The sequence below is a fragment of the Pieris napi genome, chromosome 14, assembly GCF_905475465.1.
Source record: "Pieris napi chromosome 14, ilPieNapi1.2, whole genome shotgun sequence".
NCBI classification, from domain to species: Eukaryota; Metazoa; Arthropoda; class Insecta; order Lepidoptera; family Pieridae; genus Pieris; species Pieris napi.
The window spans coordinates 2,936,138-2,957,701 of NC_062247.1; the positions used below are offsets into that span (position 1 = coordinate 2,936,138).

At 33.7% G+C, this 21,564-nt stretch overlaps 1 long non-coding RNA gene and 2 other non-coding genes across 3 annotated transcripts; 1 reads left to right on the top strand and 2 right to left on the bottom strand.

Annotated features, from left to right (window-relative positions):
- Positions 1-16,404: 16,404 nt before the first annotated feature.
- On the bottom strand, positions 16,405-16,475 carry Trnag-gcc. Its single transcript has one exon. It is a non-coding gene; the product is annotated as a tRNA-Gly (tRNA).
- A 1,302-nt stretch (positions 16,476-17,777) lies between these two features.
- Positions 17,778-18,163, bottom strand: LOC125055875. Its single transcript, XR_007117961.1, has 2 exons — positions 18,110-18,163; positions 17,778-17,954 (listed from the first exon to the last, which is right to left on the bottom strand). It is a non-coding gene; the product is annotated as an uncharacterized LOC125055875 (long non-coding RNA).
- Positions 18,164-21,273: 3,110 nt separating this feature from the next.
- On the top strand, positions 21,274-21,344 carry Trnag-gcc. The gene has a single exon. It is a non-coding gene; the product is annotated as a tRNA-Gly (tRNA).
- The last annotated feature ends 220 nt before the right edge of the window (positions 21,345-21,564 follow it).

Consider the following 21,564-nt stretch of genomic DNA (forward strand, 5'->3'; position numbering starts at 1 on the left):
AAGATTTTGGTCTCAAGGACAGATTGTCTAAAATATGCCAAATATACCATAGAGTAGAAATGGATTTCGAATGTAGTATCTGTGACACTTAGCTACAATAAGCAATACAAACAAAAAAATCTTATTTTTTATACTCTGTGTTAACGTAAATAATTATAGAATTGGCTTGATGTTCGTAATTCAATATAACATGACAATGGTGATAAACGCTTTACGTGTATTTTTAATAATTATACACTATATGTTAACACCACCAACTGAACTCTGAGTATAAGATTCATCTAAAGTTAATTGCTTTAAAGTAAGCAAAAATATTTTTATTACTTACAGGAAAAGCACTTTAATAGAACAAAAACGTGCATATTCATTTAAAATTTTAAATGATTGAAATATTAATATTATATTTTATCTATTCTCGTTTTTGTCGAATTATGAACATCAAGGTGTAAAAATATGTACTTTAATCATAGAACATATAAATTAAAAGAAACATAATATCATTGCTCAAAAAAAATAGCGTAGTTGTTCATTACGATACAGTTCACTACCGCGAAGTATGCCAAGGAGTTTTTATTATTATTTACTAGTTCGCTAATTCCATAGTCAAACATATTCCAATTTTGACTAATATGTGGCTGCACTATCTTTGGCGCCATTTTTTTATCGCTTTGATATTTTATTTCTTTTAGGTAGATTTTTGGTAACGTATAATAAATCCTGTGAACACTAATTAGAAAGATACAAATTTCACTGGAGAGTTAATAGGCGGTTGTTGAAGGCATGTTCAAATAAATGAAGCTCTTTGTTTTAAGCTGGGTGTCAATTGGCTTATAAGTTATAACTAACATAAAATTATTTAAGGGCCTCATAGCCTAGCGGTCTTATTAAGTGGCAGCTAGGTGAGGGGTACCGGGTTCGATTCCCGGTTCGAGGGCAAGTTTTAATTTAATTTAAATTTGTTCTCGGCCTTTGGGAGGGTTGTGCGGTACCGGGCGAGTGCTTAAACCGTACCTACATGGAGGGCACGGTTGAATTTCTAAGGCAAGCAGTGAGTATGCTACCTAAGAAAGGAGATTGTGAAGGTTTAGAACGTAGCAATACGTTCTAGGCCGAGGATGGCAAATTACAAGAATTATAAAAATCTTATACTTGACGCTGGCTAATGCACAAACCGTGCCAGAGCCATAAAAAGGAAAAAAAACATAAAATTAGGGGTATAGGAGTTATTTAAGGGTACTTAAATCTAAGTGACAATTCTATTACCTATAAATAATATAATTGTTATTGACCTTTTGGACTTTATCGGAAACGAGAATGTTATGTTAAGGTCTATGAATGTATGAAAAACTAAACTGCACATTTATTACTGTTTTACAATTTATTGGCTACAAGTGTACGATGATTGCTGAAATTTGGTTGTGAAATGTGACGTGAACGTGACATGACGACTCATTGGTCTAGTGGTTAGTACCCCTTACTGCGAATCCATGGGTCCCGGGTTCGATCCCCGACTGAGACGAACATCGATGTGATGAGCATTTGGTGTTGTGCTTAGGTCTTGGGCGTTTAAATATGTATTTATATGTCTATCGATCTATAATATGTATGTATATCCGTTGCCTAGTACCCATAACACAAGCTTCACCAGCTTAGCATGGGACTAGGTCAATTGGAGTGAATTGACTTTAAAAAAAAAAAAATCTCATTGGTTTTATAGCTCCAGGTTTGAAGTATTTTACTTGACCATCAATGAGACAAAATTGTAGTATTTGTTCTGGTTTTTCGATATAGTTTGATATATTTACTGTGTGAAACAATTATCAGAAATTTGAAAATGTACGAAATAGTGTATCCCGAGATGTCTTTAAATCTAATTTAAAATAAAAATTTAATAAAGATTTTGTATAAAAAATATTTTAAACAATGCTCTCAACAGAATACAACAACAATTATATTCACTGTGTAATGTGTATATTTACTTAAATCGTAATTAATAAATAACAATTCTGCGAATTACATTTTTTATTATAATTAGTACCCTGGATTACTTCAACAAACCCGTTTGAGGCATTCAGAGTGAAGAACTAAATTATTTCTAAACTGCCTTTATTTTCCCCCATAAATCACTACCGCCATAACACAAGCTTCACCAGCTTAGCATGGGACTAGGTGAATTGGTGTGAATTGTCTTTAAAAAAAAAATGTAAACTAACTATAACTATAAACTATATATGTAACTTAACTATTGCTAGATTACATAACTGGAGATAAGTTTTTTTCCGTCTACATAAAATCCTTTTATAAATTTCGTTTAATTAGCTAGTCGTAAACTCCAGGATTACCCTAGTCGAGATAATAGTCACGCGATGTGAATCCGAACTTTCTCTCATTCGCCAATTATAACTTCGGTGACAATATCTCATATTGATTTGTCACTTTGTTTTGTACAGTATTCCCGCCGTAACGCGTTTTCGTATAACGCGATTTCCGTCGCGGGAATTTGTCCAGCTACATTTCTTTAGTGTGAAATTTTCTATTTCCTATAACGCGGTCCGGATTTACCGCGTCTTAGCGGGGATAACTCTACTTTTATTAGAATCAATAAGTTATGGAATGTCTCATTGTTATTTAGAATCATAGAACGCAAGGCAGTCACGCCTTGCTAGGCGAGCATACGTTGGTACAAATTTTAAATAAATAATTGTATAATGAAAAATTTTAACGTGTTTTTCATGAAATAAAGTAAATTTAATGAAAATGAAAATTATATGTTAGATAAATAAATTAGATAAAATCGTATTTTTGTATTCCAAAGTCATAATTGCATTATATTTCCTCGTTTAGAAAATACTGTATTCACTCAAAATTGTATAGAAAAAGATCAGAACATAAAATATTAATATCATAACGGTTTTAAAAGTAAAACTTCAGATTTTCCAATAAAGAACAAAGTCGACTTGATCCGCAGTAATTAATTTAAAAAATTGTGCATTAATCTTGGATCCCTTTCGGAGTGTTCCTTCCTGAAAAATTGCCAGATAAAACAGATTCGCTTAAAAAATAAAACTCTTATTTACGGCCTGCTATTTGTTACCAAAATTGCAGGTGTTTCTCAAAACAAATCTGTTACTTGGAGGCTTTGAAGTATAGAGCGCGTATTTTTGTCATAGGTTTTAATGTGGAGAGGGGGATTTTCCACAACAATACCTTTTTTTATATAATAGGGGGGTAAACGAACCTACGGAATGTCCATAAAGAGCGGTCATCGCAGCCCATGGACACCAATTTTTAGTGGGTGCGTTGCCGGCCTTTCAGGGAAGAGTATACTCTCACTTTGAATAATTGGAGGTCTTATCTCGTAGGGAAGACTCTCACTGGGACCGTGGGAGACTTCAAGCCATCAAGGTGATGTTGATGAAATTTTGCACCTGGTAGTAGGTACCCCCCTCGAGTCGTCTCTCTTTGCACCTTCATCACGGTTTCTAAGAGAGGAAAGGAGTTCAGGGAAAGGATAGGACGAAGAGGGTAGGGACAGAAAATTTAAAAGAAATTAGTAGGAAAGGAGGGAGGACAAAGGACGGGCTGTCATTCAAGAATGCGGTTATTTGTCTTCTTACACGTTTGCGCTTTCTAACCAGCCTTGCGATTCTGTAACTCACTTTTCGAACTCTCACAGCGGTTTTCGCAGCGGCGGTCGCGCTCAAATCAGTCGTAAAGCAGTCATTTTACGATTTGGCATTCTGATAAGGAGGGAGCTTGTAGTTTATTGTTTATCAGAATGTCGAAAGTGAAATTGAGTAACAGAATCGCAAGGCTGTGTTCGTGACTGTATAGAGGGAATCTAGCTAAAGAATATTATTATTATTGAACATATGAAGGAATGCGAAGAATTTAACAATAATGTTATCCTACGGGTTTTGGATCGCCCTAAACGCACAGAAGGAATTACAAAGTAAGGTACAGTCACGAAAATAAACTTATAAAACGCGCACGATTACCCTCATAGCTTAGCTGTCCTGTACAATCGCTGATAGTGAGATGATTTAGTCGCTTCAGATTTCTTTTTACTTTATACTTTTTATCTTTACGCGACATTTGGCGCCGTTTCAGCCGACCTCACACTGTTCACAGTTTACATAACTAACAGTTATTATTTACAACATTTGCTTGATATTTTCTCAATTGTAGCTCTTTTGATATGTTGTGTTATTATTGAAATAAATAAAGTAAAATTATTACGTCCAAGATCTTCGAAAAGTTGGGAAGTATTGTTACAATCAAAATATTAGCCCCTATTTGCTGTCGTTAATTTCTTTTAAAATTCCTTCTCCTTATGCGACAAGACACACAAAATTGTTCCATGTGCCTCGTACGAACTCGAATTACCTGCATAATTCACCAATGTTTCGGGTTTTATCTAACTATGACTAATTATGAGGATATTGATATTTTCCACCTCACCAAAGAAGATGTGAGAAAATATTTGAAGAGGCGGGAAGACTCTAATTTTGTTTACGTAGTGATATGAAATATTTAGTATTATTTGTTGTTATAATGTTAAATTTCAGTTTTCTTTATATTGTTTTGTCTATTGATGTGCTTAATTGTTTTATTTTTCGTATATAATACTGTTTATCTATGTAATCTGTTTTGGCTTTCTGTACTGTCTAAGTGTTTGTTTTATAATATTATGTATGTTAGCTGTAAGATTACTTATAATTAAATAAATAAATAGAATATAATTTATTTATGTATGTAACTCAAATGTACACTTATAAACGTCAGGAAAAAAATAATGCTTCTTAATTTATATTAACAGCAGCTCATGGACGCGGAACGGATGAGATATGGCAATGCACTTAAATCATTAATTATTTTTAAATAATAGAATAACTTAATATTAATTGTAGAAGACTTCGCATTGTGTAAACTCTTTAAAATATGTCTTAGATTTGTTTTGATCTCACGAAAACGATTTTAATATTTGGCCGCATCAACAAGAAATTGAGAAATGATGATGAGCCTGATGTGTACCCTCGATTATAGGTGCGGCGTGCACACAATGCTTTTAATATAACGCCTTATAATAATTATAATTAAGCCTCAATTATTCCTTGAAATATAACTATTGACAAAAGATCTAATATTATACAAAAAAACAGTATTGTTTTTCAAGGACCTCTTAAAGAGTAAAGGCCTAAACATCAAACATCAAAACATCTCCATCTCTTTCTATCTTAAGCATTTTCTGCCAATCTTCCCCACTAATACCTGCAATTAAGTTTCATCATTTATTTATTTACACATCATTATTCTATTTTAACAGTTAATACTAATTCGATAGAACAACATAATAACACTACACCGATTAACCTACATAAAACATTAAAAAAGGTATATGTATATTGTGAACTCTTGTGAACTCGGTCAGTGTTCAAACAAATCATCATAAAATTCCACCCGTATCACCTCGACGTCTGTCGTTCCACAACTGAGCGTTTTTAAGGCAGTTTTTGGCACCACCACTATGTGGAACCAGCTGCCCACTGAAGTATTTTTGAACCAATTCGACTTAGGATCCTTCAAGAGAATAGCGTACCAATTATTAAAAGCACTCGCGCGCCGTCTGGTATTGAGAGTGTGAGCCTCCTGCCCGTTTCCCCCTGTTCTAGAAAAAAGCTAACTTTTTTAAGCTCCCCAGCCCACCGTGCTAAAAAACGGCCCCCTTTTTTCTCCTGGCGGGCCTTTAAACCCAGGTTTTCTTTCTCTTTTTGTTCATGTAGACGACGTAGCCCACCCATTACATAACTAAAATTACATAATTTTTGTTTTCTTTCTTATTTCTGTACTTATTATCTTGTTCTTGTTCCATTCCTCGTTGACAAGTTGTTTGTGTCTGTATATCCATGATTGACTGCCGTAAGTAAGAACGTCTTATGTCAACTAAAAATAACGAATTATTACACGGGTCAACACGAATTTTGAGTCTGCGTTCTGTACCTCTGATTTTGATTACTTATGCCTAACTAATTAAAGAAAAAATATTTTTATCTATTAAAGTTTGCTTTTGTAGTTACTACAACGAAATTTATTTTTTATGAAAGAGCTCTATTTACATTGTATTGTATATACATTGTGTAAAGGTACAAAAGCAAACTTTATTTATTATAAATAGAGTTTCTGCTTCTTTTTCGATGTATACAATCAGAAAATATTCACTAAATAACAGACTCAAAAAAAAATATTTTTTTTGTTGACTTGTGTTATCTCGTTACGTTTGAGTTACTATTTAATTGTGGTACAATAGACTGGCTCGACTCATATTTTTCCTTTAGCCCATTGTGTTTATGCGATAGTTTAATTCTTTTGTTCGCTGTTTCATTTTTAATCGATGAGAGATTGAGGTAATTTTTTACAAGTTATGAAATGGAATGAATTTTTAATTTTAACACACGAATGGTTCCCGTGGTTTTAAATTTTATTACAGTTATTCTTTTGGATAAACACTAGTTTTCTATACAATAATTCTTTTTTCCATATGCAATATGGAAAGTTTTGGTTTTTCGAATAATACAGATATTTTAGGACGTACTATTTATAAGATTGGGACAGTGACCTGACACTCGCGTCGCTTTCCAAATGGCGTGAGAGCTTCGCTAGGTTTTAGTATAAATAATAAAAGCCCTACATTTATTTATAGAACAGGGGGCAAACGGGCAGGAGGCTCACCTGATGTTAAGTCATAGCGCCGCACATGGACACTCATGCCAGAAGGCTCGAAAAATCGAAGAAAAAAAAATATCTCATTTACATAAGCAAATATTATTGTAAAGAGAATCTACTAAGAACCAACCAGTTTCAAGAATATTGATGGTGTTTCAGTCAGCCGTTAAAAACTAACAAACAATTGGACAGTGATTGAGTATCGCTGCGTGATAGCTAAACCTTTACTGAATCATATTAAAGTTTGTTGTCAAAGCGATACTTTGCTCAAATCACTTTATGATGTATACCCACTTGGTGAAATGTTTAACTTTTACCAACTTTTTGTTTGGGATTGTTAAACGTTTCGCCAACTTGCGAGCCTTTCGGCAGTGAGACTCCATGATTGGCATATTATAGAATACGGCAAAGGATAGTATACTCTTACTTTGAACAATCGGAGGTCATTACACTCAGGGATGAACCCCATCGGGAGTCGATTCCACAGTTCGCCACTTAAGAGCGCGTAGACTAGCAAAATTATGATTTCACCCGCGCGTCTCCCCCGCCCGCTCTTGTGACAAACGCAATCACCGCGGCGCAACGGTCACGCATGTACGCAAACCAAGGCAATTTGTACGATGCGTAGTATATGTAAAACAATTAGATAAAATATGTGTGGTTAACTCAACGAGTACCAGATTAACCACGTGGAAAGAGTAGCCCAACACCAAAGCGTGGTAGCGTGGCTCGCTAATAGAATTACTGAAAGAAATCAATATTTTAACAGTTGCCTGCCAATCTGTATGAAAATATTAAGTACGTTAATAAAAACAAAAATACATTTCTAAAGCGCAGACTGTCACAATTTAAACACAAGAAGTATGAATAGACTTGCTTTTCCAGCTTTCAGACTTCATAAAACTGCTCACACATTTATGGAGAAATGTATATATATAACAAAATTCCAGATCATGTAACCAAACTTCCGTTACATAAGTTTAAACTTTACATCAAGGAAACCCTAGTGAAAAATGCATATTACAAAGTTCAAGAATACATAGATGATAACAATGTGTGGGCACTAATGCCGCTATAAGATAGTGAGTGAGTGGCGTAAATTTGAGATGCATAAGTGTGCAAATTGTATCTAGATGAATAAATGACTTTGAGAAAACGTTACGATGCGGGGCGGGGATTGAATTACAATAATACAGTGTTTCGCGGAACAAAAATTAAGTAAACGCCGAATGCTTTTTATTTAAATAACTTGTAAAATATACAATATTTAATAGAATCCCTAGTAACAGCTCTCGGCCAAACTAATGTGCTGTTACTAAATTTTTGGTTCGATAATACTCGCCATGAATGAATAAAAATGAAATTAAACTAAAGTTAGAAGTGACTTTGTGTTTTTTTGTATCAAGGAATTTATATTGTATTGTGTTTTTAATTAGATTCAACCATTTTAATTATAGTTAAAAATCAATACATATTTATTGTTTTTAATTCAAACTTACACTTAGATAAAATCAAATCTACGATGAGTGATTTTGGTTACTCGTTTCCCGCTCTTAACATTATGTTAGGCGGCTCGTTTGGACCCCTTTAAAAGTATACTATTGTTTCTAACTTTTACGTCTGAATGGGCAGGCATTTTTTTGCTTTAGTGTCATTAATTATTTTTGTTACTCATTACTTCTGTCATGGCGCTTCCTCACAATGCTTTTCATACGAGTTAGATAAAAGTATCCTTCCGAACTCGGTTTAAACTTAATTCCCTAATTGAATATGTCACCGTAAAATTATAAAAACCGTTAGATTGTAATCTATTTCGCGAGATTGTAAACTGTCGAAAGATTGTGAACCTCAACGAACTGCTTACAAATTAACGTATTATTATTCGGTAGTTATATGAAATTGTTGGGAAGTAAAATTAATCTGTAATTGACCAAAGAAGTTTGAATGATAACTAAGTTATTATATAATATAGTGTAGTACAATCTACCGAATAATAATACGTTAAATTGTAAGCAGTAAGCTGAGGTTCACAATCTTTCGACAGTTTATAATCTCGCGAGATAGATTACAATCTAACGGTGTTTACAATTTTACGTTAACATATACAACACATCTACATTACTTAGCACAAAGACAATACATAATTGGTCATGGTAATAAAAAGATCCTACAAAATCAGAGAATATGAAATCCTAAGCTCTATTAAGTATGTTTAAAAATCCCTCCGACTTGTGTAAATAAACCTTGTCAGTCGATATTAAGATCATAAAGACGTCTCAGGGGAGCGCGATCAGCGTTATCACAGATATTCGGAGAGGGAAGTAAAGGGACTAGGGTGAGGGGGGAGGGGGGATAATAAAATTTATCGCGAGTTTTATTGGAGCATAACGACGCTTCACGGTCGCCTTGTATCGCTTAATGAGAGATAAGCGGGGAATGTAAGACTAGGCTGTGTTTATATTTCGACTAGGAAATCCCTTGACAGCCTTAGAGATGTAATCTATGAATGTATGAGAGCAGGCAACATATTAGTCGTCATTCATCAAGTCTAAGCTATTTGACCCTTGGCCACAATGCACAAACCGTGCGGGCCAATTAAAAAAAAAAGAAAAAAAAAGTCTAAGCTATTGACACTAACTGGTCACACAGAAGTCTTGTTTGAAATATTCCAGCTTACATGCATATCACAAATTGACTTTTATGTGGTTTAATATTTCCAAAAAATCTATTCCAAATTACCTATATTTACTCATTCCATCGCGGTCGTGTGTAAAACGAAATACAAAACGATGGCGCGGTTCGTTTGATTGTGATTGGTCAAATCAATTTCTAGTCCAATCACATACACGCGATACTATACGTGCTACTGCGCAACGCGCTATTGTAGAAACCCTTATATTAAACACTCCATAAATCACGTTCAAAATCATTATATCACCTAAAATTATCAAAGTGTAAATCATAGTTTGTATTTATTCCAATATAACCTATATTTCTTTAATGAATTGAAAAGTTTTCAAAATATGGGGACCGTAATAATTTACGAAACGATATACGTATATGGTTTAAAACGATAAAGATCGATACATATAATAATTGTAACTGACTGATTCATATTTCCCATTTATGAGAAAATAAAAAGCAAATCGAATGTGACTCTGGATTTCTTTGTTTATAGGTACCCATTATGAATAATTTGGGTTCGATAGTGTCACCCTGGCGTACACCACTGTTATCTTAACTTGTTCTCATACAATTTAATAAACTTAATTTCATTTTTCGGTATGTGCGGACCAAAAATAGTCACAGTCCTAAAAGAGAACGATTTGTATAGAAGATGTTTATAATCTTAAAATATTTTCACACAGAGTCAGTTGCGTTACCTAGTCTATAGAACAACGCAAATCTCTCACAAAGCAAAACTCGAGTAAGTAGGGGAACGCTCGAACAAGCTATTGTCAACAAATTTCAATATAATACCGAAATTTTCATTCATTAGCATCCGAGAATTTATTAAAACATTAACAACGTGACTGTACATACGATGAGTGGCTTCAAAGTTGCTCTCTACTTAATAACACTAAGTAGGTATTATATAAATTTAAGTGGAAGCTCTTTGGCGCCTTTTAAGGCCTCGTAAAGACATGAGACCCACGTGCCTCGTAAAAGTGACGTTGTTTAAAGAATTCAATTTAGGAAACTCGTTTTGAATGCGACAGTACTGTAAACAATGTTGCTAGGTTTAAATAAGAATGCTTGTACGCTATCAAGAGATATACCTACCGTTATACCAATTTAAAATTCGAATATTGAATCACATCTCGTGAACTGGACCGATTTTTATGGTTTTTTATTTGTTGTAATTGTTAAAATTTATACAATTTTCAACCATGTTTAACACAATATTTGCAATAACAATTGTTTAAAAATAATAAAAAATGTTCTTGGATTTCGTGTTGTCAAACATTTTTCTCACTTTATACAAATTTATTTTGTTTCATGATCTGTTTACCAATATAAATTATTCCGTACCATATATATATATGTATACGAGTAGATATCCTAGCGATTGTCGTAGCAAGATGCTACGAAAAATTCGGGCTACTATTGCAAGTAATAGCAAAGTGGGATAGTTTTGTTTTGTACTTTAATATGTGAAGTAGTGGACCCTAGTGTAGCATATGGCAGACAATTTGTGCATCTGTTTCGCAGAGTAAGAAAATGTTTCTCCAAAATGATGTTTAATATTTGAGCGATATTTATTTTCCTTTCCATTTAATGTGTGAGCAGTGATGGCCTAGTGACTTCATCGTGTGACTCTCATACCTGGGGTCGTAGGTTCGATCCCCGACTTTCTTTTTAGGGAAACATCGTGAGCAAACTGACATGTCTTAGAACCAAAAAAAGATGGTTTTGGATGATGATTGCCCTATGATTGCACCTACTTGCCTTTTAGATTTAATAAAATGATCACGAAACAGATTCAGAAATCTGAGGCCAAAACCTAAAGAGGTTGTAGCGCCACTGATTTTTTTTTTTGATCTCATCATTGTTGCCGGACTTTTAAGATTTACCATTCACTCGTAGGGTGCAGGAAAATCTGATGATGAATCCGGCTTCAGACCCAAAAAGTCGACGACGTATGGCAATCCAAAGGGCTGATCATCTACTTGACTATTAGAGGAAAAAAATATCACGAAATAGACCACTGGTAGTTAGTGTTTTTTTTTTTTTAATTTTACAGGAGGCAAAAAGCGAACGAAAGCTAAACAGGAGGCTCATCTGATGTATTACCGAAGCCGATGGACACTCGCACTGCCAGAAGGCTCGCAAGCGCGCTGCCGGCTTTTTAAGAATTGGTACGCTCTTTTCTTCAAGGACCCTATGTCGAAGTGGGCAGCTGGTTCCACAAAGCGGCGGTGCGCGGATATTGCCTTGAGAAACGCTCAGTTGTGGAACGACGGAATTTAATGCGTAATTAAATATTTATTTATTGATTACTAGCTGGCCTGGCGAACATCGTACCGCCTAACAGTCGATTCTTTATTTTTTTTTAAATACTTATTCTGCTATTCGGGACACCGGTCTAGCTAGTAAGATAAAAAAAAGAAAGTTGATAAGACAACAAATACATTATGTCAAAAAAAAATTACCTTCCCGGAACCCCTCCACTAACGTTCAAATTAAAGTTCAAATTGACTTTTATGTATTATTACGAATATTTTGTATGGGAATATAGAAAAGTGTTGTTTTTAGACTTTTTCACTCAATTTTTTTAATATTTCTCTCCGTTAGAACCATCCTCGTACTTCAAGGAATATTATAAAAAAAGAATCAGACAAATCGGGCAAGCCGTTTTCATGTTATGTCGTGACAACGGAAAACGGGTTTCATTTTTATATACATACATAGATTGGCTTTTTCCCAAGGAGTATTGACCACGGATTTCCACTTTTTGTGTTGTTAAGTGTTGAAATTATTACCATTAATTAATTTTTTTAGAGTTTAAAAAGTGCAATTAAAACAATTTTTCATTTCATCTCAACAATAATCGTAACGTGAAAATTTAATAAAATTTACTAGTACGTGACAAAATGCCGAATTTGTTAATTAAGCCGCAACCCCTTTCAGAGCTGCGGCTGGTTCGTAATCAGACTAATTTATTAATTACTACAATTTATACCGTTGCACGATAACTGGGTCAAACTCTGCTTCATTATTGTCTATTTTAAACTAGTTAAAACCGCGACGTTGCGCGTGTCATAACAATCGTTGGGTACACATGTGGGGTACGTAGGAATATGTAAATTTATTGGCAAGGGTTAGAATTTGCATCAGTTACAAAATTTACATAACTTTATAATAAAATTAAATTGCAACGGCCCCGGCATATTTTATAAATATTTTTTTATAAGTACCGCGTCGCTAAGGAAAATGGGTTGGTTTGGTAATCGTGCTCCTATTTCACCATCCTGCTGATAGAGGACAAGTCTTTGTTTTTAATTTACTTTATTTTTATTAATTACTTAAGATGTCATGTGGAACATGGTATAATGGTTGCAGCTCCTTACAAACGTTGTGTAAAAAAAAACATGGCGATTTAAAAGAGTGGCGGAGAGTTTATTGCCAGTTCTTCTCTTCCGTTCTACGGCCTTGATTTGAGAACTGGCACTAAATGTAAAATTAGAAGCATTCATATTTATTTCTTTACTGACAAGTCATAAGTGTACAATGTGTTACCTATATGATTAAATGATTTTTGACTTTTGAGTATATATGTGGAACGAGCTGCCCACAGAGTATTAGGGTCCTTGAAGAAAAAAGCGTACCAATTCTTAAAAGGCCGGCACTGCACTTGCGAGCCTTCTGGCATTGAGAGTGTCCATGAGCACTTAAGTGCACTGTGAGCAGTGTAGTGTGAGCCGTGTTCCTATATGACGCATTTTCTATATTTTTTTATATATTTTTAGTGAAATTACGAAAATTCTTTTTCGAGGACGTCTCTAAATTACGAGTTTGATTTTCTTATTTGGTGATTACGTCAACAGTAAATATTTAAATTTTTCAGAAATTACCAACACTTTGTCTATGTTGAAAACGAAACGCATTTTCGAGGATTCCTACAAAAAATTAATACGTTTATGTACTATTATTTTTGAGAGCTTTGCTTACTTTTTCTGACAAAAGGGTGGGGGATAAATTGCAGTAAGTCTGCTTACGTAATTGAATGGCCCTTGATACACTTGCCCGTTTGCCGTTATTAAAAAAAACAGCATATGGGGCAAATAGTAGATATTTCATTAAATATAAATTAACAACATCAAACCCCAATCGTCCTCACAATTGGTGATATCAAAACTTATGGGTCACTTTAGTCCATAAGTTTGACAACAACAAATTATAAATAGCTTGACTTATTATTATGACAGATGTTCTTATTATGACTTAATGAAAATTAATATGACATTTGCATGGATGTTTTTGTGTGGTTAATTGTGCGGATTTTTATAATTGATTGATAGAAATGTACCGCTTTCTTGATATTCAATGATTTATTACTATTAAAATAATCAGTGTTGGCCTAGTGGCTTCAGCGTGCGACTCTCATACCTGAGGTCGTAAAGAAAACATCGTGAGGAAACCGACATGTCTTAGACCCAAAAAGTCGACGGCGTGTGTCAGGCACTGGAGGCTGATCACCTACTTGCCTATTAGATTTAAAAATGATCACGCAACAGATTCAGAAATCTGAGGCCAAGACCTAAAGAGGTTGTATCGCCACTGATTTATTCTTTTATTATTATAATGAATAGTCCTGAAAATATATTCCACGTTTTAATAAGTTTTAAAAGAAAATTCCTATCCACAAACACGGTCGCTCATTGTTCCAAATGGTTCAAACAATGACTCTCATATTTTCCCCGTCACATTGTTAGTTTTTCCTTATATTCGTGTGTGGGTGCAATAAATTCACACAATCACCCATTTTTAGGTGAAAAGTTATTATTTCTCACAAAAACGGCAATTACGGCCGTCTCGCTAAGTTGCAGTTTCTTAATTACTATCGTTAGAGTGTAGTTTTGTATTAGTATTTTTATAGACTTTAACCGGTGGAACAAATGCAGTTCACCACAATGCAGATATACAGGGTCTTTTGTAATGCTTTTTGAATGTTTTCTTGACGTGACAACGTCTTATAATTCGATGGAGCCGGCTGCACGCACGAAAAAGGCTTGAAGTGCAAGCGAGAGCGCGGAACGAGCGACAAAGAGGCACAATCGGCCTACGCGTTCGTCACCGTTCGTTCGTTAAAAAAATTACATAATTGTATTTATGCGTACAAATAAATGTAACTTGATGAATTCAATTGTGATTTCCATTTACCTCCTTATCTATATCCATACAAAATATCTATCAAACAAATAAAATTAAAATCTTCTTTTGAATAATGCAACTATTCCATCAGTATTTTCTTATGATGTTGTCACGTTCAACTATCGTCAGTAAACCGACTTTACAGATAACCGATTTAATATTGTGATGAATTAAATCATTACGATATTTACGTGATACTAAAAAATACGAGCTCCTTCAACTAATCATACAAGGCAATGGCAGGTAGAAGGAGACCTGGCCGCAGACGCACGTCTTGGTAGAAAAATGTTAGACAATGGTTTGGCCAAAGCATCTGTTCAGATTTCATTTGTACATTGACGAACTGCTGACACGGCTCACGTGTGTTCCAAATTTCCTACAGCTCACAAGAATAATGTTATGTTTGTGTGAATAAGTGTAAGTATTTAAGATAACATCTTTGAATAATAAATCTGAATTAAATATTGCCTTTCATTTCTCGATTCTTCTCGAAGTGGCGAAGACTACTGCAAGCCCTTACTTATCGTGGTGAGCTTGCCCCATAGCCTGCCACATATATTTATATATATTCTTAGGGATCCGTAGGGTTGTTAGGTTCTTACATCTTACCCTCTTATATATTTAGTTATCTAGTGCAGCTTACTCATACATACATTACATATACAAAATTAAACTAGCCACGATGATCGCCAACCTTTGCAAGGAGATGGCACTATCAAAAGATATACAATCCCTCGCCTTACAGATATTAGTTGATATTTAGGAACTGTATACAACCATCATCATCGCATTGCATATATATTTTTTGAATAGATATTTCCATTCATATTTAAAACATAGAACTTATTATTCTGAATTGAATAAAATTTATCACTCTAATCCAATCGTGGCAGACTTTATAATGTTCGTGCATTAATAACGTGCATTATACTCGTAATCCCAGCCTTAGTTACCATATGTTATCAGTAAAATAGCTTTTCAATTTCTGAGAGAATAGTTTTAGATTTATTGTTCGGTTAAGTTAGCGCTGCTGTGAAAGATAAACTTTGATATTTACTAAGGTATATGAACGAAATGCGTTTAAATTAAGAACGATAAATTTGAAAAAAGAATTTAAATGTGTCGACGTACCAGAGATAATAAAAAATAATATTTCAACGAAGGAGGAGGTATATTCGATAAATGAATTATCTGTAAATCAAACAAAAGGTTTTTTTTATTATACTATATTTGCTACCTGCCGAGAATATTCAACATCAACAACTTATGATTTTTATACAAAGTGCGATGCCCTTTATGAATTACCTAATAACGTAACTTTGACTTGAAATTAAATTGATAATAACATTTTATTTTTATGTTAGTAACTGGTTGATCAGTATAAGGGAATGTTAAAGCTAAATCCAGATGGCGATAGATAACGAATAATGTGGTGGTTCGACACTGACCAATGACCGCACTATTGAATTGTTAGTTCGAATTCACTAAAGTTATAGTGAATATTGTAAGTTATTATTGCAAGTTATAATAATGACTATTGAATATTATTTTTAACTATTTTGATGGTCAAACTAAGGTTGTACCAGACCATAAAATTAAAAAAAAAAGGAAATTAGTTAAAAATTTAATTTTGCCTTTGTTATTGCGTTCCATATTAGTAACTAACTTATTACAATTTAATTTGATTAATTCATTGTAAAAAAAATTGAAAATAATAATATTATGTTTAAAGAACAATATTAAGTAAATACCATTATTTTAAAATCAACGATATAAAATACATAATATAAAAAAAGAAAATAATCTTGCATCGGCCGGGAATCGAACCCGGGCCGCCCGCGTGGCAGGCGAGCATTCTACCACTGAACCACCGATGCTTCTTAAAGATGAGCAAAATAGCTTTATATATTGCATGCCATTCAATATACGCGATTAATTTTAATATAGAATTAAATTATTGTTTAATAGAATTTTCTTGTAATAAGATTTTTTTTAATGAATACTAACCTATAAATGCACTTTTCTACTTAGACATATATTTTTAAATCAGGCGTACTGTATCAATAATCACGTTTTTGTGTGGAACAGTCGGATGCGAAATCTGGATACAATGGGTGACTGGGTCTACCTACCTGCGGCGGAAGTCTTAACTTTTGGATATACCGCGCGCACACACCAATTTGGTTAGCGAAGCGCCGCGCGAGCAATACATATTAAAAATAAAATTTCTATTGAGGTAGACCTGTTTGTTATATGATCTACGTGTAACCATTGACAGAATGCTTATCGTTGAGCAGCAATATTGGTTTGACTATGAAAACTCACAGTTTAAGACAATTCTCTGACCTTTGAATCCATTTCCTCGAGAATTTTAAATTGAAATGTATTATCTAATACTATTCGGGTCACACTACGTCTTTATCGTAAGCTAAATTATTCTTACAATTCTATACTGGGCGTTCACCATAAGTCGGATTCTCTTCATATTGTTTCTTTCCGATCAGCGATAAACTGAAAGGGTCCAATTTATCGTCTAATACCACGACATCATCGCGTCATTATTTGGCTTTCCGCATCCATTGCTTTGTTTAAACTGATATGTATACATGTCGCGATGTGAAGCAAGCAACGAATGTTATGTTTAGATTGTCTGTCACTGTGTTTATTGGTAGAAGGTTGCAGAATGGAGTCGCAGTAGCGATTTATAGCTCATACAACGTCGGACGGCAGTCGAATGTAAATGAAAACCGTTTTGCAGTTTATTGAGTCGAAAGATGTAATAGTTTTAAACGTGACATCGCTCGTAAAGATTAGCTTTTTATCGAGTTAACTTTAATGGAATAAAATGGTTGTCTATAATAAAATAAATGTATTAAAGAAAAGCTGTGTAAAAAGGCTTACTATAAAGTTAACGATTATCTAGTCGATAAAAGGGCCTGGGACTAGTGCTAGACAGGCTACTTCTAATTAATTCGCGATACTTGTTAAGATAAGTGTTGTTTGATGATTTGCTGTTTTAACCCTAGAAAGATAATCATATTTTGTAATACGGAAAAGATAATCATGCGTAAAATTTACGCAAGAATTTGAATTAGTTGTAGGTCTAGGTTTAATAGTTTATTTTAATGAACTGTATGTTATTATATATACACATATATTAGAATAATTAATACTGCAGATAATTTTTTAAACTCCTTTATTTTTACTTTAAAAAAAAGAAAACTTTAAACGTGGTCCGCTACTTCACTGTCGGTGTCCTCACACGGAAGCTCGTCATCACTTTGCATAAGAGCGGCCAGGATTTCGTGTTCGTTTAAATTGATACTCCCCATTGTGATATATATTTGCCTCAATATCTTTAAAAATGAAATTATAATATTAGTTATAATATAAAGTATTAAAACAGTACTAAAACTGTCATATAAGCCAAAATCATAAAAGTCACGATAAAGATAATCATGCGTAATTTTGACTCACGCGGTCGTTATATTTCAAAATCGGTGGCACTTACCTTATTGACACTTACGTCACGCGGCAGCTCCCAACGACGAATGAGATGTCCTAAACGCACTGCTATGGATTCGCGCTAATTAGAAAGATAGAGCAATTATTCGAAAACGCATGCGTAAATTTTACGCAGACTATCTTTCCAGGGTTAAAAGAGTACCGAAAGTTTTACGCCGGCTTTTTCTCTCGACCTACACCCTCTGTCTTCTTTGCCGATGAGTAGGGATGTCTACTGATTCAAATTTAATGACGTGGAATAAGTGATACCTGTATCTTATATTTTATTTTATGTAAGACGATTTCGCACACTATCAAAGGCGACTCCTATCATGTGGGGCTCAGGGTGTTGTTCTACAAAATTTAATTCATCAAAATAGGTTTAATTAGTTGATATATGTAAACATGTAGAAGTTCCTTCGTCTAAAGGGACCTTCGCCGCAGTAGGAGGTTTTAACTCTAATCTGAATTTGCAGCGTTGGCATGTTCTAGTGTTAAAGCAGTTGAGAAGTTGTACGAAGTTTTCGACCATATCTTCGGTCGGAAATTAGCGCGTTTCAGGGTATTTCATTACGTCATCGTAGTGATTTTTTCTTAAGTGATAGATGCCTTATTATATCATTATGCCCTAAAGCAGAAGTGAACAGTGAAAGAACACACAAGGCCAAAACAGTTTACCACATCATACATAATACTATATCTATGGTATATGTTACAAACTCTTTTAGGTATAGTCCTTTTCATGAAAGAAGTCCCCCAGACGCGACGCTGCAATCGCATAACGTAATGTTGCCATTTATGAGTAAAAAATTTACCCATTTTATTTACATTTAGCAGATGTAATTTATCAAATAATATTATTTTCTGCATGTAAAAAGTTTGCATTTCTGTTATGTAAAAAGTATATTTTTATTTACTTATATTAGCGGTGTTCTACCTACATACAGGGAAAAGATGAGAAAATAGGGTAAAGAAAAGCAATACAATTTTTTATTCACAGTTTTAGTGCATAATTGTTGGGTTACAATTTTTTTCGAAGTACACGCCGCTATTATACCTTCGTTTGTCATTCTTGTTACAGTTTTCTCTGACACACCTGCAATTAAATTATGAACAATTAAAAATAATAGTAACTTTAAGTTTATAATGCTTATGTAATATATGTTTTGATTTCAGTTACCTAGTTTCATCACGTTATGTATTTATTCAATTTTGTCGCAAAAACGAATTTAAATCATAAAAGTCCCATCAATACAGCAAAAAATTATTAAATGGCAACTCTAAAAAGTACCTGTTCTGGCGGCAACTCTCTTCCGAACATTGTTTAGTGGTATTAAAACACCTTGATTCTTATGTTCCGCTTCACAGAACTCTTTCACCTTTAATATCATTTCTCGAGCCGAACTTTTTACAACTTTTGGCATTGTAATCAATCTTTAAAATGCACTAAGCTAGTTAAAAATTCACAAAAATGAACCACAACAAACGAACTTGATATCATCGACGAATGACAACATTGCCGACCTGTCAAATTTAGTTCCAAAAATCACCGCGGGACGTCTTTCATGAAAAGCTCTATAAACATAAATGTTATAAAAAATACAATTAAATTATGTGCAAGATAATATAAAAAATAATCCAAAAATTTTTTTTTAAGCAGGAAAAAAATTACCAGCAAAACAGCGGATTAGATACGAGATAGGCACTTAACCACGCCTTCTATAAAATTAATCAGCCCACTACATTGATAAAATATGTGAAACAGAAAACATATGCATAAAAATAAACACTGCATAGACAAAAAAGAAGAAAACTTTAATCAAACGACAATTATTAATTAAAAATTTTACTGCTAAACAAAGTCAAGGCTTTTTCTTTCTTCAAATATTTCCTTACATCCTTTGGCGAGGTGGAAAATATCAAAATCTTCGTAATTAGTGTCATAGCTAAAACCCGAAACATTGGCGAATTACGCAGATAATTTTTGAAATACAACGAAATCCACACAAAATAATTTTAGAATTTAATAGTTTATATCACTGTGGAAAAGTGTTCACGTTACTTCCGGGTTACTCTTGGGATTAAGTTATCTCAGGTCTGCCACGGACTTAGACGACATTAGAATTATTAATACAGGTAACGATTTACAGCGAATTCTTTCGCGTTTATTTATTCACCACATCATTTATGCATTTTCTACAGTATATGTTACCATCTACAACTTTATTTGTGCTAACTTCTAATTAGTTGACTGGTTTGTTTTTCTTTCTTTATTTAAAACGTTAAATTTGTTTGCCTACCCATATATGTATGTACTTTTTGTAACCACTCAATATAACTGCTGTGGAATGGAAGCCTGGTTATCCATATCACAGGTTCTTGCCTAGTTTGGAAACCAGTCTCCCAATGCCTTCTCAACTGTAATCTTATTGTTTGTTGTAAATGTTATATGGGACAAAATAAATTATTATTATTATTATCTATCTATTCTAACATGACAATTATGGTGAATATAAATGTTATAAAAAAATAAAAACACTTCCAATTTTAGTGTTTACTAGTAATTCTGAATGATCCGAATTAGGTACCAGATAGGAACTTAATGCTTTTTTAAACATTAGTATTAGTTATGAAAAATATATCTATCCCGTTTCATAGCGTACACTATTTCTATAGCGTAAAAAGAGACGAAACATTTACAAGAGTGCAATTGTTTTATTTTTCAAAATGGCGGAACTTCTTTTATTTTAATTAAGGCTACTTTTAACTTAATATTGACTTAAGTTAAAAGTAGCCTTAATTTTTTGAAGTTATACTTCTTTAGGCGTGTTATGAAAAATTGATGAGAGTGAAATTTTACAATACGCGCGCGCAAGTTAGATTTTAATTACTAGTATTAAGTTAGGCTAGATCGTGATGTTAAATTGTGTATTTGCGCAGTGACTGTGTTAAAACGAGAACATTGAAACACTTATAAGATATACCCGTGTGATAATGACATGAGAAAATAAGAATCAGGCGCAGCGCCATTAATTATATAAGCGTAATTCGACTGATCTAGTTTTGATGAAAGAGCCGACATATAATATACTATTAAACTCTTAGTTATAATTGATATTTTTATATTATTATAATTTAACACTAATCCATTATTTTGAAAGTACTTAACAAGCATCGGTGGTTCAGTGGTAGAATGCTCGCCTGCCACGCGGGCGGCCCGGGTTCGATTCCCGGCCGATGCAATTACTTTTTATTTTTTTAAACAACCTCAATTTTTTTAAATTTAAAAGTTGAAACAATTATTTTTCCGAGAATGTCAGCCTTCTTTGCCAACCCGAAACCATGACCGCAGGTATTAACATGTGTCACTTAAGCTCGATTTCGGTATGATTAAAATACTGTCTATAGAAAAAACCCACGGCTCGTAGCAATTACGAATCGTACTCGTTAAACTTAGTCACG